Raw genomic sequence first — 22807 nt, forward strand, 5'->3', positions numbered from 1 at the left:
GGGACAGCAAATACACACTTCTCCATTCTGGCATACAATTTATTCTCTTTTAGGATCTGAAGACCTGTCTCACGTGATCCTTATGCATCTCCATATCAGGGGAATAAATTAAAATATCATCCAGATATACCACCACAAACCTGCCCATCAAAGATGTAATTGATGAAGTGTTGGACAAACCAAAAGGCATGACCAGATTCTCAAAATGACCCTCAGGAGTATTAAAGGCTGTTTTCCATTCATCCCCTTCCTTGACTCTTATCTGATTATATGCCCCCCTCAAATCCAACTTAGAGAACATCTTGACGCCGACAATCTGATTGAATAAATCTGGGATCAAAGGAAAGGGATCACGGATAGTGAAGCGATTAAGCTCATGGAAGTCCAAACATGGCCTAAGAGTTCCATACTTTTTTTTAACAAGAACCCTGCCGCCATTGGTGATTTGGATGGTCTAATATGACCTTTAGCCAAACTCTCGGTGATATACTCTGACATGGCTACTTTTTCGGGTTCAGAAAGATTATACAACCGAGACTTTGGCAATCTAGCTCCGGGAATAATGTTGACGGTGCAGTCATACTCCCGATGAGGAGGCAACTCCTGGTCTCCACCCTTAGAGAATACATCAGAAAAATCTGAAAGGAAAGGAGGTAACATTTTAGTAGTTACAACAGAAAGCGACGTGCTAAGACAGTTGTCAAGGCAGAAATCACTCCAATCAAGAATCTGTCTCGCTTGCCAATCCATAGTAGGCTTATGTTTGGTTAACCATGGTAAACCAGGGGAGCAGGCAAACCCTCCAGCACAAAACATGAAATGGATTCAATATGAGAATCTCCCACCTTTAGGCGAATGTCCTGCACCACTTGAGATAGACACTTTTGAGAGAGAGGGGCGGAATCAATCGCAAACATAGAAATATTTTTGTCTAATGTGCTTGTTGTCAAACCATGTATACAGACAAACTGGCCATCCACTAAGTTAGAAAATAACATAATTTTATTGGAAAATCACAACAGGACATGATTGACACAAATCACAATAAAACATTTAGCACAGGTCACAATACATGAACGTATTAAAAACCAAGAGGACCGATGGTGGACTGCTGGTATATATTATTAAAGTGCATGTGCAATAATCCTGATTGGTCATCAGTGAAAAGGTGTATTACACCTAACCACTATGGCTCCAAACTACATAATACGACCCATATGCATATATAGTACAACAGATACCAAAATTTGGGGGTGGAAATACACACCACAAAGGCTAACTGAGGCAATATGGTGACTGAAAATGTAATAGGCACATAGAAAATACTGACCAACCAACTTTAGTATACCACACAGGAACACCACGGTACCCCTTAAAAAAGCTAAACGCGAAACGTGCGTTGGGGAGCGGACCGGTGGTGTTCCTGTGTGGTATACTAAAGTTGGTTGGTCAGTATTTTCTATGTATACACCTTTTCACTGATGACCAATCAGGATTATTGCACATGCACTTTAATAATATATACCAGCAGTCCACCATCGGTCCTCTTGGTTTTTAATACGTTCATGTATTGTGACCTGTGCTAAATGTTTTATTGTGATTTGTGTCAATCATGTCCTGTTGTAATTTTCCAATAAAATTATGTTATTTTTTGATTACCTTAGTATTATAAGTGCTCTTTTACTCTATTGACCCACTCCTTTTGGTCGGTTTTCATGCTATAATCAGGGGTGGGCCCTGAATTTTTTTTGGGCTATATATAGGTTCCCCATCCACTAAGTTAACCCCTGCCCACTGTCAATAAATATTTCCATTTCCACAGTTTTGGAATCTACAGTTGTGGCCAAAAGTTTTGAGAATTACATAAATATTGGAAATTGGAAAAGTTGCTGCTTAAGTTTTTATAATAGCAATTTGCATATACTCCAGAATGTTATGAAGAGTGATCAGATGAATTGCATAGTCCTTCTTTGCCATGAAAATTAACTTAATCCCAAAAAAAACTTTCCACTGCATTTCATTGCTGTCATTAAAGGACCTGCTGAGATCATTTCAGTAATCGTCTTGTTAACTCAGGTGAGAATGTTGACGAGCACAAGAAACGCGTGCAGCCATCATTGCGTTGCATAAAAATGGCTTCACAGGCAAGGATATTGTGGCTACTAAGATTGCACCTCAATCAACAATTTATAGGATCATCAAGAACTTCAAGGAAAGAGGTTCAATTCTTGTTAAAAAGGCTTCAGGGCATCCAAGAAAGTCCAGCAAGCGCCAGGATCGTCTCCTAAAGAGGATTCAGCTGCGGGGTCAGAGTTCCACCAGTGCAGAGCTTGCTCAGGAATGGCAGCAGGCAGGTGTGAGCGCATCTACACGCACAGTGAGGTGAAGACTTTTGGAAGATGGCCTGGTGTCAAGAAGGGCAGCAAAGAAGCCACTTCTCTCCAAAAAAAACATCAGGGACAGATTGATCTTCTGCAGAAAGTATGGTGAATGGACTGCTGAGGACTGGGGCAAAGTCATATTCTCCGATGAAGCCTCTTTCCGATTGTTTGGGGCATCTGGAAAAAGGCTTGTCCGGAGAAGAAAAGGTGAGCGCTACCATCAGTCCTGTGTCATGCCAACAGTAAAGCATCCTGAGACCATTCATGTGTGGGGGTTGCTTCTCATCCAAGGGAGTGGGCTCACTCACAATTTTACCCAAAAACACAGCCATGAATAAAGAATGGTACCAAAACACCCTCCAACAGCAACTTCTTCCAACAATCCAACAACAGTTTGGTGAAGAACAATGCATTTTCCAGCACGATGGAGCACCATGCCATAAGGCAAAAGTGATAACTAAGTGGCTCGGGGACCAAAACGTTGATATTTTGGGTCCATGGCCTGGAAACTCTCCAGATCTTAATCCCATTGAAAACTTGTAGTCAAACCTCAAGATGCGGGTGGACAAATAAAAACCCACTAATTCTGACAAACTCCAAGAAGTGATTATGAAAGAATGGGTTGCTATCAGTCAGGAATTGGCCCAGAAGTTGATTGAGAGCATGCCCAGTCGAATTGCAGAGGTCCTGAAAAAGAAGGGCCAACACTGCAAATACTGACTCTTTGCATAAATGTCATGTAATTGTCGATAAAAGCCTTTGAAACGTATGAAGTGCGTGTAATTATATTTCACTACATCACAGAAACAACTGAAACAAAGATCTAAAAGCAGTTTAGCAGCAAACTTTGTGAAAACTAATATTTGTGTCATTCTCAAAACTTTTGGCCACGACTGTAGCACCACCTTGGCAGGCAGGAGAAATCGGGTACTACCGGTAAAAGACAAAAGTACATTCTCAACTTCCCCATCCACACTTTTATTTCCCTTTTCACCTTGATGTTTAACATAAGGACATAAGTTAACAAAATGTCCTCCTTCACCACAGAAAAAGCAAAGTCTTTTCTAAACCTTAAAGTTTTTATCACCTGGTCCAGGTGTGACCTGATCCAATTGCATTGGCTCATCACCAGACACGAGCTCAAGTGTCTCTTCACCCAGAGTGTCAAAAAAGACAGCTTCCCTGTATGATAATACGTCCCGAGTGAGAGGAACTTTAGATCTCTCCCTCAGGCGTCTATCAATATGCACCGCCAGAGACATGGCCGCCTCCAATGAGTCTGGATTTGCGTGAAATGCCAAGGCGTCCTTCAGGTTCTCAGACAGTCCTTGACAAAATTGACTATGGAGAGCTGGGTCATTCCACTCCGTATCAGTTGCCCAACTCCTAAATTCAGAGCAATAGGACTCAGCTGAACGCTCTCCCTGCCGCAAGCAACGCAACTTCGATTCAGCCAGGGAAACCTGATCTGGGTCATCGTAGATAAGTCCCAGAGCTCTGAAAAAAATTAATCCACCGACCGGAGGGATTGTAAACCAGTTGGCAAAGAGAAAGCCCAAGACTGAGCGTCACCTTTCAGCAATGAAATAATAATCCCCACTCTCTGACTCTCGTCTCCAGAAGAGCTAGGACATAGTCTAAAATATAATTTGCACGATTCCCTGAACTGAACAAAGTTGTCACTTCCCCCGGAAAACCTATCCGGGAGAGCAACCTTCGGTTCAGGGCAGGCCTGGTTCCCGCTGCCGGAACCCACTGCCTGTGGTCTCTGAAACTGTGCAACGGCTGTGCGGAGGTCAGCCACCTCCAAAGACAGCCCCTGCAAATGATCGACCAGTGCAGAAACAGTATCCATAGCGGCACTGATAAAACAAAGGATAACCGTTTAGGCGGTTGATAATGTCACAGGTTAAGGGGAAGGGAAAACACCAAATACACACCACAATGAATAGACAACAGAAGAGGGATGGTGACCTCCTAGTAATCCCTAGGCCTTTCCCTAACTCCTGCCAGTATGAGCAGATCCTGGAAATACTCATACACCGGATACATAAAGCCCTGCAAAAACTGACAAGCCCTAGGATAGGTAACAGGGGATGAGACAGCTGGTTCCTTCCAGAATGAAGGAACCTGCATCACCCTGAGGCCTAGAAACAACACACACCAGATAATAAGAAACAGCGAAGGCAACAAGTACTTAGCTAAGAGATGTATGGAGAAGCAGGAGAACCAAGACAAGCCAGCACTAGCAACTCCAAGCAGAAACTATCAACCGCATGGTCAGCAGTGTGAGGTGGATCTAAATAGACCCTCATCACTGATAACGAGCAGCACCAGAGGAGTGGAGAGATCCTGCAAAACAACAACATAATTAGAGGAAAACAGAGAGACCTGTCAGATAGCCTCACGTGCAGCAAGTCTATCCGATCTTCTCACCTCTCTCACAGGAGGGACCGTGACATGTAGCCGGTCAAAGAGGGAGCAGGAGGAGAGATGAGAGGACAGTTCAGAATGGACATGTTGCTCAAGTAGCTTTGAGGCTTATGTAAGAAGTGATAGGGGGCGATAACTGGACAAAGAAGATGGGTCATGTGAAGGCTTTTTGAGGATGGGTGTAATGGTAGCATGTTTAAACCAGAGGGGAAGACACCAGAGGTTAGTGATAGGTTGAAGAGATGAGTTAGGGCTGGAATAAACATTGTGGTGTGGTTAGGGATGAGGTGGGATGAGGTGGGATGGGATTGGGTCAAGTGCACAGGTGGTGAGATGTGATCTGGAGAGTAGAGTGGAGAGTTTTTCTTCTGTATTGGTGGAGAATCGGGTTTTGGGAGAAGTGGACTGACCAGTTGTGTAGAGGGTCTGTGGGGACTGTGCGGTGAGCTAGTTCATAGTGTACATTGCTGTTTTACTGAGAACACTAACACTGATGGCTGGCACATGCGTCATAAGCCTCTCTCTGCAGAGGATTTTGCCCTGAGTCTTTGACATGAAATTGAAATCTATAAATAACCCCTTCAACAACCTAAAACCAGTAATTGACAGTCATGACAGTCATGATATGCTTAGGGTTGGTGGTCGCTTACATACAGTACAGACCAAAGGTTTGGACACACCTTCTCATTCAAAGAGTTTTCTTTATTTTCATGACTATGAAGGCACCAAAACTATGAATTAACACATGTGGAATTATATACATAACAAACAAGTGTGAAACAACTGAAAATATGTCATATTCTAGGTTCTTCAAAGTAGCCACCTTTTGCTTTGATTACTGCTTTGCACACTCTTGGCATTCTCTTGATGAGCTTCAAGAGGTAGTCCCCTGAAATGGTCTTCCAACAGTCTTGAAGGAGTTCCCAGAGATGCTTAGCACTTGGCCCTTTTGCCTTCACTCTGCTGTCCAGCTCACCCCAAACCATCTTGATTGGGTTCAGGTCCGGTGACTGTGGAGGCCAGGTCATCTGGTGCAGCACCCCATCACTCTCCTTCATGGTCAAATAGCCCTTACTTTCAAAGTTTTCCCAATTTTTTGGCTGACTGACTGACCTTAATTTCTTAAAGTAATGATGGCCACTCGTTTTTCTTTACTTAGCTGCTTTTTTTCTTGCCATAATACAAATTCTAACAGTCTATTCAGTAGGACTATCAGCTGTGTATCCACCTGACTTCTCCTCAACGTCACTGATGGTCCCAACCCCATTTATAAGGCAAGAAATCCCACTTATTAAACCTGACAGGGCACACCTGTCAAGTGAAAACCATTTCAGGGGACTACCTCTTGAAGCTCATCAAGAGAATGCCAAGAGTGTGCAAAGCAGTAATCAAAGCAAAAGGTGGCTACTTTGAAGAACCTAGAATATGACATATTTTCAGTTGTTTCACACTTGTTTGTTATGTATATAATTCCACTTGTGTTAATTCATAGTTTTGATGCCTTCAGTGTAAATCTACAATTTTCATAGTCATGAAAATAAAGAAAACTCTTTGAATGAGAAGGTGTGTCCAAACTTTTGGTCTGTACTGTAGGTCCAAGTTGAACAATTCACAAAGGAATCCTCTTATTATTCCCAGCCTTCACCGTGTTACCACAATGCTGATACGGCATTATCACAAAACTGTCAACCAGACAGACATTTTACTGAGGGCACTTTAAGTGCAGTAAGCCTTTGGATAGCAGGTGCAAAGAAAACAGATTGCCCACCTAATTCACCATTGCATTCAGTGTCGCAAATCCAGGGGAAAATTGCAACAACAGCGAATGTCTGATTTGACTGCAGACAAGTACTGAACCACCATTTACTCACATCGGCCTAGATGTCTTTGGGCCATGGGTAGTCATGGGTGGTGTTGTTTAAATGCATGAATGTATGTGCTATACACTAAGAAGTGACAAAGACAATTTCTCGCCATCAGAGGACAAGTAAAACTATTGATATCTGACTGTGGAACCAACTTCACAGGTGCCTGTTGAGAATTGCAAATTAACTCTAAGCCAGCTCAGGATTGCTTGACTGACAATGGTTGTACATGGGTCTTTAACCCTCCCTGTGCTTCTCATATGTGTGAGTCATGGGAAAGGATGATAGGCATCACTCATAAAATATTAAAGTCTATGCTCATTTATTTAATCTTCTTAATGCTTACTCATAAGACTTTAACCACCTTCTTAGCTGAGGTGTCCACTATCGTCAACTCAAGGCCTCTTGTTCCCGTATTCATGGACATGAATCCCCTGTTATTTTTACTGCAGTGACTCTTCTCACCCAGAAACTTGGAACTGTTTCTAGTCCACCTGAAGAATATACATCTGGTAACCTATATCAGTGGAAATGTGTTCAACATCTGGAGTAGATGGCAAAGGAAATACCTTACTCTTCTTCAAGGACAAAGAAAATGACTGCATGCCAAAGCGAACCTTAAGATAGGAGATGTTGTTGTAATGAATAACCAGAAATTGGAAAGAAATCCATGGCCCATACAGATAACTTTCCTAGTGAGGACAGCAAGATTCATAAGGTAGGAGTTAGTATTGCAAAACAAAGTGACTCCAAATCTTTCATAAGAGGCTATATATCATGGACTATTTTCTATGCAAGAGAGGTAGCAGTTAACAAGAGCTAATTGCATTTGTTCCTGGAAGATGCAGGTGCTTAATGAGCTGCTGCTCATTCACAGAAAGGCAAGCAATTCCTCCAGATATATGAGTAAAAAATGTAAAAGTAAAAGTTTTAAATTCATGGGATAACCCCTTTAATTACAAACCGGTTTCCAAAAAAGTTGGGACACTATACAAATTGTTAATAAAAACTGAATGCAATGATGTGGAGGTGCCAACTTCTAATATTTTATTCAGAATAGAACATAAATCACGGAACAAAAGTTTAAACTGAGAAAATGTACCATTTTAAGGGAAAATTATGTTGAATCAAAATTTCATGGTGTCAACAAATCCCCAAAAAGTTGGGACAAGGCCATTTTTACCACTGTGTGGCATCTCCCCTTCTTCTTACAACACTCAACAGACGTCTGGGGACCGAGGAGACCAGTTTCTCAAGTTTAGAAATAGGAATGCTCTCCCATTCTTGTCTAATACAGGCCTCTAACTGTTCAATCGTCTTGGGCCTTCTTTGTTGCACCTTCCTCTTTATGATGCGCCAAATGTTCTCTATAGGTGAAAGATCTGGACTGCAGTGTGGCCATTTCAGTACCCGGATCCTTCTCCTACGCAGCCATGATGTTGTGATTGATGCAGAATGTGGTCTGGCATTATCTTGTTGAAAAATGCAGGGTCTTCCCTGAAAGAGATGACGTCTGGATGGGAGCATATGTTGTTCTAGAACCTGAATATATTTTTCTGCATTGATGGTGCCTTTCCAAACATGCAAGCTGCCCATGCCACACGCACTCATGCAACCCTATACCATCAGAGATGCAGGCTTCTGAACTGAGCGTTGATAACAACTTGGGTTGTCCTTGTCCTCTTTGGTCCGGATGACATGGCGTCCCAGATTTCCAAAAAGAACTTCGAATCGTGACTCGTCTGACCACAGAATAGTCTTCCATTTTGCCACACTCCATTCTAAATGATCCCTGGCCCAGTGAAAACGCCTGAGCTTGTGGATCTTGCTTAGAAATGGCTTCTTCTTTGCACTGTAGAGTTTCAGCTGGCAACGGCGGATAGCACGGTGGATTGTGTTCACTGACAATGGTTTCTGGAAGTATTCCTGAGACCATTCTGTGATTTCCTTTACAGTAGCATTCCTGTTTGTGGTGCAGTGTCGTTTAAGGGCCCGGAGATCACGGGCATCCAGTATGGTTTTACGGCCTTGACCCTTACGCACAGAGATTGTTCCAGATTCTCTGAATCTTCGGATGATGTTATGCACAGTTGATGATGATAGATGCAAAGTCTTTGCAATTTTTCGCTGGGTAACACCTTTCTGATATTGCTCCACTATCTTTCTGCGCAACATTGTGGGAATTGGTGATCCTCTACCCATCTTGGCTTCTGAGAGACACTGCCACTCTGAGAAGCTCTTTTTATACCCAATCATGTTGCCAATTGACTTAATTAGTGTTAATTGGTCTTCCAGCTCTTCGTTATGCTCAAATTTACTTTTTCCAGCCCCTTATTGCTACTTGTCCCAACTTTTTGGGGATTTGTTGACACCGTGAAAATTGGAATCAACGTATTTTTCCTTTAAAATGATACATTTACTCGGATTAAACGTTTGATCTGTCATCTACGTTCTATTACAAATAAAATATTGACATTTGCCATCTCCACATCATTGCATTCAGTTTTTATTCACAATTTGTTTAGTGTCCCAACTTTTTTGGAATCCGGTTTGTATATAGGAGCAGTTCTCACTACCAAGAAGAGGGAGCATCCCAAATGTTTGAGTTCTCAAAAAGGTTTATATAGAGATTTTAATCTGTCTCAAACGAGCATGCTATTTTTTCCGCAATGGAGAATAATCTGTGCATGCTCGAGAAAGAGGGAGGTCCTCTAAAATGCAACACAAATGTGCAGATGCTTGTTCCACTTTGGCAGCATCTCGACATGGAACTTTATTGGACTGTGGATCACATTTTGGATTTGTTTCACCTTTTGGTGACTACCAACAGTTTTCTGAACTGGTTTTGCAAACTGTGTTAAATTCCTTCTGTGGCCTGCATTGCTTTCTAATGAGCTGGTTGTTTGTGGTTGTTGCTATTTGGTCATTCCTTTTGGTGATATTGAGTAACAGCATAGGTCTCAACATTTAACAAAGGTGTGAAAAAAGGAGAATGCTAGCAGAATTATTAGCTCTCAGGTTTCGTGGTGGTTTCAATAGTTTTAATGGCAAGAACAGCATTCCATGAGGCACCACTCTTGCCTTTAAAGGTGATGGAAACCTTAATGGATTACCTAGTGGAGGTCCATAGTGCATTATTATTCAATAAGGCTAACAGGCATATTAAATGCCTTACTATATATATAAAACACTGTGGCATCACTCAATACATACATTGCCTTTCCCCTTCCATCCCCTCCTGTTCAATGTATGAGAAAGCCATGCATATCACAGAAATGGTTTCCCTGTGTGACTGTGCTATTCATGTAAATATATACAGGGTAAAATGTGTAAACCCTGGGGTTTTGAATTGATTTCAAATACACTTAACAGCAGGGCCACAAAGCCCTATAAGTTACCACAGTGAGAAAATCTTTTCTATGCATTGTATGAGTGTCCTGGCACTTTTATTAACGACATTCCGTTTAAAAGCCCTCTTATCCTTAGGCTACATGCACACGACCGTTGTGTGTTTTGTGGTCTGCAAATTGCGAATCCGCAAAACACGGATGGCATCCGTGTGCATTCCACAATTTGCGGAACGGCACGGACAGCCATTAATGTAACTGCCTGTTCTTGTCCGCAAAACGGACAAGAATAGGACGGATTATATTTTATTTGCGGACCGCGGAGCAACGGACACAAACAGCACACAGAGTGCTGTCCGCATCTTTTGCGGCCCCATTGAAGTGAATGGGTCCACATCGTGTGCATGTAGCCTTAATGAAATGTAAATAAATAAAAAAGTATTATCGTGGGCAATCCCTTAAGGCCAGAATTGTTTAGTGTTTTAAAGTAGTAATGGGGTTAGTGTCAGAATCCCTGGCGGTCTAGTGTATTTTAAGGGGTTTAAAAGTATTTGGAAGGAAATGCCTTAGGCCCCTTTCACACGAGCGTGACGGATTAGGTCCAGATGCGTTCAGTGAAACTCGCACCATTTTGCAAGCAAGTTCAGTCAGTTTTGTCTGCGATTGCGTTCATTTGTTATTTTTTTTCCGCGCGTGTGCAATGCATTTTGACATGCTTTTTAACCACCTCAGCCCCCAGTGCTTAAACACCCTGAAAGACCAGGCCACTTTTTACACTTCTGACCTACACTACTTTCACCGTTTATTGCTCGGTCATGCAACTTACCACCCAAATGAATTTTACCTCCTTTTCTTCTCACTAATAGAGCTTTCATTTGGTGGTATTTCTTTGCTGCTGACATTTTTACTTTTTTTGTTATTAATCGAAATTTAACGATTTTTTTGCAAAAAAATGACATTTTTCACTTTCAGTTGTAAAATTTTGCAAAAAAAACGACATCCATATATAAATTTTGCTCTAAATTTATTGTTCTACATGTCTTTGATAAAAAAAAAATATTTGGGTAAAAAAAAAATGGTTTGGGTAAAAGTTATAGCATTTACAAACTATGGTACAAAAATGTGAATTTCCGCTTTTTGAAGCAGCTCTGACTTTCTGAGCACCTGTCATGTTTCCTGAGGTTCTACAATGCCCAGACAGTACAAACACCCCACAAATGACCCCATTTCGGAAAGTACACACCCTAAGGTATTCGCTGATGGGCATAGTGAGTTCATAGAACTTTTTATTTTTTGTCACAAGTTAGCGGAAAATGATGATTTTTTTTTTTTTCTTACAAAGTCTCATATTCCACTAACTTGTGACAAAAAATAAAAAGTTCTATGAACTCACTATGCCCATCAGCGAATACCTTGGGGTCTCTTCTTTCCAAAATGGGGTCACTTGTGGGGTAGTTATACTGCCCTGGCATTCTAGGGGCCCAAATGTGTGGTAAGGAGTTTGAAATCAAATTCTGTAAAAAATGACCTGTGAAATCCGAAAGGTGCTCTTTGGAATATGGGCCCCTTTGCCCGCCTAGGCTGCAAAAAAGTGTCACACATCTGGTATCTCCGTACTCAGGAGAAGGTGGGGAATGTGTTTTGGGGTGTCATTTTATATATACCCATGCTGGGTGAGAGAAATATCTTGGCAAAAGACAACTTTTCCCATTTTTTTATACAAAGTTGGCATTTGACCAAGATATTTATCTCACCCAGCATGGGTATATGTAAAATGACACCCAAAAACACATTCCTCAACTTCTCCTGAATACAGAGATACCAGATGTGTGACACTTTTTTGCAGCCTAGGTGGGCAAAGGGGCCCATATTCCAAAGAGCACCTTTCGGATTTCACAGGTCATTTTTTACAGAATTTGATTTCAAACTCCTTACCACACATTTTGGCCCCTAGAATGCCAGGGCAGTATAACTACCCCACAAGTGACCCCATTTTGGAAAGAAGACACCCCAAGGTATTCCGTGAGGGGCATGGAGAGTTCCTAGAATTTTTTATTTTTTGTCACAAGTTAGTGGAAAATGATGATTTTTTTTTTTTTTTTTTTCATACAAAGTCTCATATTCCACTAACTTGTGACAAAAAATAAAAACTTCCATGAACTCACTATGCCCATCAGCGAATACCTTGGGATGTCTTCTTTCCAAAATGGGGTCACTTGTGGGGTAGTTATACTGCCCTGGCATTCTAGGGGCCCAAATGTGTGGTAAGGAGTTTGAAATCAAATTCAGTAAAAAATGACCTGTGAAATCCGAAAGGTGCTCTTTGGAATATGGGCCCCTTTGCCCACCTAGGCTGCAAAAAAGTGTCACACATCTGGTATCTCTGTATTCAGGAGAAGTTGAGGAATGTGTTTTGGGGTGTCTTTTTACATATACCCATGCTGGGTGAGATAAATATCTTGGTCAAATGCCAACTTTGTATAAAAAAATGGGAAAAGTTGTCTTTTGCCAAGATATTTCTCTCACCCAGCATGGGTATATGTAAAATGACACCCCAAAACACATTCCCCACCTTCTCCTGAGTACGGAGATACCAGATGTGTGACACTTTTTTGCAGCCTAGGTGGGCAAAGGGGCCCATATTCCAAAGAGCACCTTTCGGATTTCACAGGTCATTTTTTACAGAATTTGATTTCAAACTCCTTACCACACATTTGGGCCCCTAGAATGCCAGGGCAGTATAACTACCCCACAAGTGACCCCATTTTGGAAAGAAGACACCCCAAGGTATTCCGTGAGGGGCATGGCGAGTTCCTAGAATTTTTTATTTTTTGTCACAAGTTAGTGGAAAATGATGATTTTATTTTTTTATTTTATTTTTCATACAAAGTCTCATATTCCACTAACTTGTGACAAAAAATAAAAACTTCCATGAACTCACTATGCCCATCAGCGAGTACCTTGGGGTCTCTTCTTTCCAAAATGGGGTCACTTGTGGGGTAGTTATACTGCCCTGGCATTCTAGGGGCCCAAATGTGTGGTAAGGAGTTTGAAATCAAATTCTGTAAAAAATGACCTGTGAAATCCGAAAGGTGCTCTTTGGAATGTGGGCCCCTTTGCCCACCTAGGCTGCAAAAAAGTGTCACACATCTGGTATCTCCGTACTCAGGAGAAGTTGAGGAATGTGTTTTGGGGTGTCTTTTTACATATACCCATGCTGGGTGAGATAAATATCTTGGTCAAATGCCAACTTTGTATAAAAAAATGGGAAAAGTTGTCTTTTGCCAAGATATTTCTCTCACCCAGCATGGGTATATGTAAAATGACACCCCAAAACACATTCCCCACCTTCTCCTGAGTACGGAGATACCAGATGTGTGACACTTTTTTGCAGCCTAGGTGGGCAAAGGGGCCCATATTCCAAAGAGCACCTTTCGGATTTCACTGGTCATTTTTTACTGAATTTGATTTCAAACTCCTTACCACACATTTGGGCCCCTAGAATGCCAGGGCAGTATAACTACCCCACAAGTGACCCCATTTTGGAAAGAAGAGACCCCAAGATATTCGCTGATGGGCATAGTGAGTTCATGGAAGTTTTTATTTTTTGTCACAAGTTAGTGGAATATGAGACTTTGTATGAAAAAAAAAAAAAAAAAAATCATCATTTTCCACTAACTTGTGACAAAAAATAAAAAATTCTAGGAACTTGCCATGCCCCTCACGGAATACCTTGGGGTGTCTTCTTTCCAAAATGGGGTCACTTGTGGGGTAGTTATACTGCCCTGGCATTTTCCAGGGGCCCTAATGTGTGGTAAGTAGGTAAATGACCTGTGAAATCCGAAAGGTGCTCTTTGGAATGTGGGCCCCTTTGCCCACCTAGGCTGCAAAAAAGTGTCACACATCTGGTATCTCCGTACTCAGGAGAAGTTGAGGAATGTGTTTTGGGGTGTCTTTTTACATATACCCATGCTGGGTGAGATAAATATCTTGGTCAAATGCCAACTTTGTATAAAAGATAAAGATATTTCTCTCACCCAGCATGGGTATATGTAAAATGACACCCCAAAACACATTCCCCACCTTCTCCTGAGTGCGGAGATACCAGATGTGTGACACTTTTTTTGCAGCCTAGGTGGGCAAAGGGGCCCAAATTCCTTTTAGGAGGGCATTTTTAGACATTTGGATACCAGACTTCTTCTCACGCTTTGGGGCCCCTAAAATGCCAGGGCAGTATAAATACCCCACATGTGACCCCATTGTGGAAAGAAGACACCCCAAGGTATTCAATGAGGGGCATGGCGAGTTCATTGAAAAAAAAAAATTTTGGCACAAGTTAGCGGAAATTGATTTTTTTTATTTTGTTCTCACAAAGTCTCCCTTTCCGCTAACTTGGGACAAAAATTTCAATCTTTCATGGACTCAATATGCCCCTCAGCGAATACCTTGGGGTGTCTTCTTTCCAAAATGGTGTTATTTGTGGGGTGTTTGTACTGCCCTGGCATTTGAGGGTCTCCGCAATCATTACATGTATGCCCAGCATTAGGAGTTTCTGCTATTCTCCTTATATTGAGCATACGGGTAATGAGATTTTTTTTTTCCGTTCAGCCTCTGGGCTGAAATAAAAAAATGAACGGCACAGATTTCTTCATTCGCATCGATCAATGTGGATGAAAAAATCTCTGCCAAAAAAAGAAAAAGGAGGGGAAAGGCGTCTGCCAGGACATAGGAGCTCCGCCCAACATCCATACCCACTTCAGCTCGTATGCCCTGGCAAACCAGATTTCTCCATTCACATCAATCGATGTGGATGAATAAATCATTGCCGGGATTTTTTTTTTTATATATACAAAGTGTTTGCCAAAGTATATGAACACCGCCACCTCCTCAGCTCATATGCCTCGGCAAACATATCTTTTACTGCAGAGGAGAAATCTCGTCTTGCAGCGCCGCATACACCGACTTGCGTGTAATCTGACAGCAGCGCAATGCTTCTGTCCGAATGCACATCAGTGCTGCAGCTGGTCGATCGGTTGGTCCACCTGGAAGGTAAAAAAAACAAAACAAAAAAGAAAAAACCAGGCCGCAAAGCAATAACTTTATTAACTTTAGAACAGAACATATTAACTTTTTTTAACTTTTTTAACTTTTTTACTTACCGGTAATTTTTTTTTTGTTTAGTTTTTTTTACCTTTATAGAACAAACCTCTCCTTCCCCATGGGACAATGTGCAAAGCGCAAATCGTCCAAAGATGTGGCGAAGTACGTTATGCACTTTATCCCAGGTGAAAGGAGAGGTTTGCAGCAGCTGAGAGTAAAAGGGCCCTAATAGCCCTGTGTGCCTGTCCTGTGAGATGCAATCCCTATGCTAGGTGTACCTGTGTGTGGTACTTCCGGAAACACTCACCAAAGCATAGGGCAGGGTGGTCAGGACAGTCAGGACAGAAATAGCGGGTGTCACGCCTTATTCCACTCCTGCTACAGACACAACATCTTTTTCGGGGTGACGGTTGGGTTGAGGTACCAGGAACAACACTGGGGAAATGTCGCTCGTGTAGACGGCTAACTACACTGGTGGATGGGGCCACGGAACCTCCTGGGTAAATGAGGTTCTCGATGATCTCTTCCTGGAATTTGAGGAAAGATCGTGTTCTCCCAGCCTTACTGTAGAGAACAAAACTATTGTAGAGCGCCAATTGAATTAAATATACAGACACCTTCTTATACCAGCGTCTGGTTCTGCGGGAAACTAAATACGGAGACAACATCTGGTCATTGAAGTCCACCCCTCCCATGAGCGCATTATAGTCGTGGACACAGAGGGGCTTTTCAATGACACGGGTTGCTCGCTCAATTTGGATTGTCGTGTCTGCGTGAATGGAGGAGAGCATGTAAACGTCACGCTTGTCTCTCCATTTCACCGCGAGCAGTTCTTCGTTACACAAGGCAGCCCTCTCCCCCCTTGCAAGACGGGTGGTTACAAGCCGTTGGGGGAAGCCCACGCGACTAGTTCGCGCGGTGCCACAGGCGCAAATCCGTTCTAGAAACAAATGCCTAAAGAGGGCCACACTTGTGTAAAAATTGTCCACATAAAGATGGTACCCCTTGCCGAATAAGGGTGACACCAAGTCCCAGACTGTCTTCCCACTGCTCCCCAGGTAGTCAGGGCAACCGACCGGCTCCAGGGTCTGATCTTTTCCCTCATAGATCCGAAATTTGTGGGTATAGCCTGTGGCCCTTTCACAGAGCTTATACAATTTGACCCCATACCGGGCACGCTTGCTTGGGATGTACTGTTTGAAGCCAAGGCGCCCGGTAAAATGTATTAGGGACTCGTCTACGCAGATGTTTTGCTCGGGGGTATACAAATCTGCAAATTTCTGGTTGAAATGGTCTATGAGGGGCCGAATTTTGTGGAGCCGGTCAAAAGCAGGGTGGCCTCTGGGACGGGAGGTGGTGTTGTCGCTAAAATGCAGGAAACGGAGGATGGCCTCAAATCGTGCCCTGGACATAGCAGCAGAGAACATGGGCATGTGATGAATCGGGTGCGTTGACCAATATGACCGCAATTCATGCTTTTTTGTCAGGCCCATGTTGAGGAGAAGGCCCAAAAAAATTTTAAGTTCGGAAACTTGGACTGGTTTCCACCGGAAAGGCTGGGCATAAAAGCTTCCCGGGTTGGCGGATATAAATTGTGTGGCATACTGGTTGGTCTCTGCCACGACTAAGTCCAAGAGCTCCGCAGTCAAGAACAGCTCAAAAAATCCCAGGGCCGAACCGATTTGAGCCGTCTCAACCCGAACTCCAGACTGGGCGGTGAAAGGGGGAACTACAGGTGCGGCTGAAGTTGGTGACTGCCAATCAGGGTTTGCCAGCACCTCAGAGATTCTAGGGGCTCTACGGGCCTGTCTGTGCGGTGGCTGCGACGGGGTAACTAGTGCACGTGCCACCGTACCAGCTTCAACTGCCCTTCTGGTGCTCGCCACGTCACCATGTTGTACGGCAGTGCTGGTACTAGGTCCAGGGAGGGCTGCGCTGCTGGTGTATGCCTCACCACGTGATCCGGCAGCGACAGCCCCACTCTGCTGCTCTTGAAGCGGATCCTGCATAACCTGTGGTCTAGCGACATGGGGCCGGGTACGCCTGGTGCTGCCAGGGACCTCCACCTCCTCGTCCGAACTTTGGGTCAGAGAGCCACTGCTTTCCACAGGTTCATATTCTGACCCGCTAGATTCATCAGATGAGGGTTCCCACTCCTCATCCGACTGGGTCAGAATCCTGTAGGCCTCTTCAGAAGAATACCCCCTGTTTGACATTTTGGACTACTAAATTTAGGGGTATTCCCTGAGACTACCCAAGAAAAAAAGCAAGCCTGTCTTACAAAGGGGAGGCTAGCGAAGTACCGGAGGCCGCTGCGGTTGATAAAAAATATCAAAACTGATTTTTTTATCGCCGCAGTGCGTGTAAAATGAATGTGCAGTGATCAAAAAATATATATTTTTTGTCACTGTGGTGGGGCGGGCGTGGGTGAACGCACGTGTGGGCGACCGATCAGGCCTGATCGGGCAAACACTGCGTTTTGGGTGGAGGGCGAACTAAAGTGACACTAATACTATTATAGATCTGACCGTGATCAGTTTTGATCACTTACAGATACTATAAAAGTACAAATGCTGATTAGCGATACGCTATTCAGCGAATAAAAGTGACTGCGGTGCGGTGGGGTGGGCGCTAACTGACGCTAACTACCTAACCAAGGGGCCTAAACTATCCCTAAAACCTAACAGCCAATACTAGTGGAAAAAAAAAAGTGACAGTTTACACTGATCACTTTTTTTCCTTTCACTGGTGATTGACAGGGGCGATCAAAGGGGTGATCAAAGGGTTAATTGGGGTGCAGGGGGGTGATCAGGGGCTACAGTGAAGTGTTTGGTGTACTCACAGTGATGTCTGCTTCTCTGCTGGATCCAACCGACGAAAAGGACCAGCAGAGGAGCAGAGAAGCCATATAACAGATCATATTTACTAATATGATCTGTTATATGGCTTGTGATTGGATTTTTTAAAAATCGCCAGCCTGCCAGCCAATGATCGTTGCTGGCAGGCTGGTGACGAACTTGTTCTTTAACTTTTGCCGGCCCGCGATGCGCATGCGCGGGCCGGCTTGGAGCGAAATCTCGCGTCTCGCGAGATGACGCGTATATGCGTGACTGTGCGCAGCGCTGCCACCTCCGGAACGCGAATCTGCGTTAGGCGGTCCGGAGGTGGTTAAAGCGTGTGATAAAAAACGTAAGGTTTACAAACAACATCTCTTAGCAACCATCAGTGAAAAATGCATCGCATTCGCACTTGCTATTCCTATTCAGCAGAATACTTATTTTATATTTCTGTGCAGGTTAAAGGGCTTCTGTCACCCCACTAAACTGTTTTTTTTTTTTTTTTGTGTACTTATAATCCCTATACTGCGATTTATCCATACATAATGTGATTAATCATTTTGGTTCAGTAGATTCTGCTAAAAACGTACTTTTATAATATGTAACTTTACCTGTCTACCAGCAAGTAGGGCGGCTACTTGCTGGTAGCAGCCGCATCCTCCTCTCATAATGACGCCCCCTCCACATGTTGATTGACAGGGCCAGCGAACGGGATCTTTCTCTGCTGGCCCTGTTTGCATTCAAAATCTGGTGCCTGCGCCGTACCTGTCTTCAGTCGGCGCAGGCGCACTGAGAGGAGGACGCTCGCTCGGCCGCTCCTTCCTCAATGCGCCTGCGCTGGGTGTAGATGTGACGTCATCCGTGCAGGCGCATTGAGGATGGAGCGGCTGAGCGAGCGTCCGCCTCTCAGTGCGCCTGCGCCGATTGAATACCGTTACGGCGCAGGCGCCAGATTTTGAATGCAAACCTGGCCAGCAGAGAAAGATCCCGTTCGCTGGCCCTGTTAATCAACATGCGGAGGGGGCGTCATTATGATAGGAGGATGCGGCTGCTACCAGCAAATAGCCGCCCTACTTGCTGTTAGACAGGTAAAGTTACATATTATAAAAGTACATTTTTAGCAGAATCTACTGAACCAAAATGATTAATCACATTATGTATGGATAAATCGCAGTATAGGGATTATAAGTACACAAAAAAAAAAAGTTTAGTGGGGTGACAGAAGCCCTTTAACATGTAGCTGTATAGTATACTGTAGTGGTTAATGCCCTTGCCTCTAATGTACAAGGTTGGGAGTTCAAATCCCAGCAGAAACATTTTATATATATATACATAAGCTTTTAGCCATAATACTTTTACATATATTATTATATATTTAGAATATATAATTTAATATACTATATGTAAATATATTATGGCTAAAAACATCAGTAGTAGTTTCCCACATATTATTCATTCATATATATCAGAAGTATGATTTTATCTATCTATATCTATATCTATTTTTTTTATTTTTTGTAATTACACATTCATTTTGTGCCATACATTTTTTACAACTACTAAAAAAAATATAAAATATATAAATTTAATCTCTATTTCTGAAATGTTTCTGCAAGGATGTTAACCACTACACTATACAGTGTGGGGATCCGCTCTGGTAGGCAGTGGTAGCGAGTGCAGTATAGAGGCAACACAGACCGGTCTTGGTGTAAAACACAATGGTTTGTTTATTCACACGGTGCATACAAGTGAAAGACGGTGCAGTTCATAGGGAGGGTGGTCACACACCACAGCAAAATAATAGTTCAAACACAGCAAGTCCCTGCTGCAGGCTACTTGAGGCCTGTTTCAGTCACATAAAGCAAAGTCTATTTAAAGCCAGGAGTAATGTCACCTTTTTTTCCTTGGTGAAGTAAGTCCATGGGTCCTGCTTCTAGCCACAGGACACGGATCCCTCCTGGCTTCAGCTGCGGGTTCCGGCACACTCCTTTACAGGCCTCAGTTAACAGCATAACCGCTGCAAAATGCACTTTTCCAGCTCTTACTCCACCGGGGCCAGGACCACCGGTGGCAGGTACCTCCCGTCTACCACCACCCCCGGTACTCTCCCACATATACCCCCCTTTGTTCAACCCTGAAGGGTTGTACACCCTGTTCAATCCTGACAGGTTCGACACTGAACTTAAAATTTTGGAGGGACAAGAACCATCTGGTGACCCGGGCACTCCCCTCCTTGGCCCGGCTCATCCACTGGAGAGGGGAATGGTCGGTCACAGACGGAACCTTCTCCCTAACAGATAGTACCTAAGGGACTCGAGGCCCACTTAATGGCCAGGCATTCTCTCTCTACCACGCTGTACCTGGTTTCCGCTGGGGTGAGTTTGCGACTCAGGAAGACAACAGGGTGTTCCTCCCCACTGATTTCCTGAGAGAGTACTGCCCCTAGGCCCACTCCAGAGGCGTCCGTCTGAACGACAAATTCCCGTATGAAGTCGGGTGTCACCAAACCCGGGGACCCACACAGAGCCGACTTCAAACGGGAGAACGCCTGTTCCGCCTGCTCATCCCAGCGGACCATCACCGTCTTCCTCCTCTTTAAAAGTCTTGTCAATGGGGCTGCTACTGTGGCAAAGTTGGGGATAAAGCGCATGTAATATCCTATCATCCCTAGGAACGAACGTACTTGCTTGGTGGTAAGAGGTCTGGGCCAGCTCCTGATCGCCTCAACCTTGTCTACCTGGGGTTTGACAACTCCCCGCCCAATCACGTATCCCAGGTACCGGACCGCCTCGAACCCGATCGAACACTTTTTTGGGTTGGCTGTCAGTTCGGCTTTTCTAAGTGAATCGACTACGGCCTGTACCTTGGGCAGGTGACTCTCCCAGTCCTGGCTAAACACTATGATGTCGTCCAGATATGCCGAAGCATATGGACGATGGGGCCGTAGGATGACATTCATCAATCGCTGGAAGGTGGCTGGAGCACCATGTAGGCCAAAGGGCAAAACTTGGTACTGAAATATCCCCTCGGGGGTGACAAAGGCCGTCTTCTCCTTTGCCGCCTCCATGAGAGGCACCTGCCAATATCCTTTTGTGAGGTCGAGGACCGAGAAATAGCGAGCTTTCCCTAGCCGTTCTATGAGCTCATCGGGGCATGGGGTAGGCATCGAATTTCGACACTTCGTTGAGCTTTCTAAAGTCATTGCAGAAGCACAGAGTACCGTCAGGTTTTGGGATGAGGACTACTGGGCTGGCCCACTCGCTCCTTGACTCCTCAATCACCCCTAACCTCAACATGGACCTTACTTCTTCTGAAATGGCCTGTCGCCGGGCCTCCGGTACACGATACGGCTTTAACCGTACCCTGACGTGGGGCTCGGTGACGATGTCATGTGGGACTACCGAAGTTCGACCAGGAAGCTCAGAGAACACGTCCCTATTTCGACTCACCAACTCTTTGGCTTCCGGAGCTTGTTTGGTCGACAGGCCACCCGCTATCTTTACTGCGGAGGTGCCCTCCAGGACCTCGGGTGGAGCTGGGATCTTCCCCACAGACAAGACAGTGCTTGGGCCGTCCCCAATGAAACACTCCCTATCTCTCCACGATTTCAGTAAATTTACATGATATACCTGTTCTGGCTTCCGCCGGCCTGGCTGGGATATCTTGTAATTCACTGACCCTACCTTCTCTTTCACCTCGTAGGGACCTTGCCACCGTGCCAAAAACTTACTGTCAATGGTGGGGACTAGCACCAGTACCCAGTCACTTGGGTAAATGTCCGGACCTGGGCACTCCGGTTGTATACCCGTCTCTGTGCCAGTTGGGCGGCCTCCATGTGTTCCCGGACGATTGGTAGGACTGTCTCTATACGGTCCTGCATCTTTTCTATATGCTCTATAATACTCTTGTGTAGGGTGGGCTGTTGCTCCCACTCCTCTTTAGCGATGTCCAGCAACCCTCTTGGACGTCGACTGTATAATAGCTCGAAGGGCGAGAATCCCGTAGATGCCTGGGGCACTTCTCGCACTGCAAACAATACGTACCGCAGCAACAGGTCCCAATCCTTTCCGTCTTTGGCTACGGTTCTTTTGAGCATAGTTTTTAGGGTTTTGTTAAAGCGCTCCACTAGTCCGTCGGTTTGAGGATGGTATACAGACGTGTGTAACCGTTTAACCCCTAAAAGCTTGCAGAGCTCCTTCGTCACCTTAGACATGAAGGGCATCCCCTGGTCGGTCAGGATCTCTTTTGGAATCCCCACTTTTGTGAACATACCCATGAGTCTTTAGCTATGAGCTTAGCTGAAGTATGACGTAGTGGGATCGCTTCAGGATATCTGGTCGCATAGTCTAAGACCACCAATATATGCTGGTGCCCTCTGGCCGACTTGTTTATGGGGCCTACCAGATCCATCCCTATTCTTTCGAAGGAGACCTCGATGATGGACATGGGTACTAGGGGACTGCGATAGTGGGGCTAGGGGCTCGTCATCTGACACACTGGACAGGATTGGCAAAACCTTTTGACCTCCTCATAAACCCCGGGCCAATAGAACCTTTGCAGAATCCGCTCTTGTTTTTTTTTTTACCCCCAAATGTCCTCCCAGCACGTGGGAGTGGGTCAAGTCCATTACCACACGGCGGTACGGCTGGGGTACCACCAACTGCTCCACTACCTCGTGCTGCACTTTGTCCACCCTATACAGCAGGTGCTGGTTAAAAGCCAGATGGGGAAACACAGAGTCAGCCCCTGGGTGCTGAGCCACCCCATTTACCACTGTCACCCCTTCCCTTGCCCGCAATAATGTCGGATCCTGGAGCTGGGCGGTCCCGAACGTGTCACGGGAT

The sequence above is a fragment of the Bufo bufo genome, chromosome 3, assembly GCF_905171765.1.
Source record: "Bufo bufo chromosome 3, aBufBuf1.1, whole genome shotgun sequence".
In the NCBI taxonomy this organism is placed as follows: domain Eukaryota; kingdom Metazoa; phylum Chordata; class Amphibia; order Anura; family Bufonidae; genus Bufo; species Bufo bufo.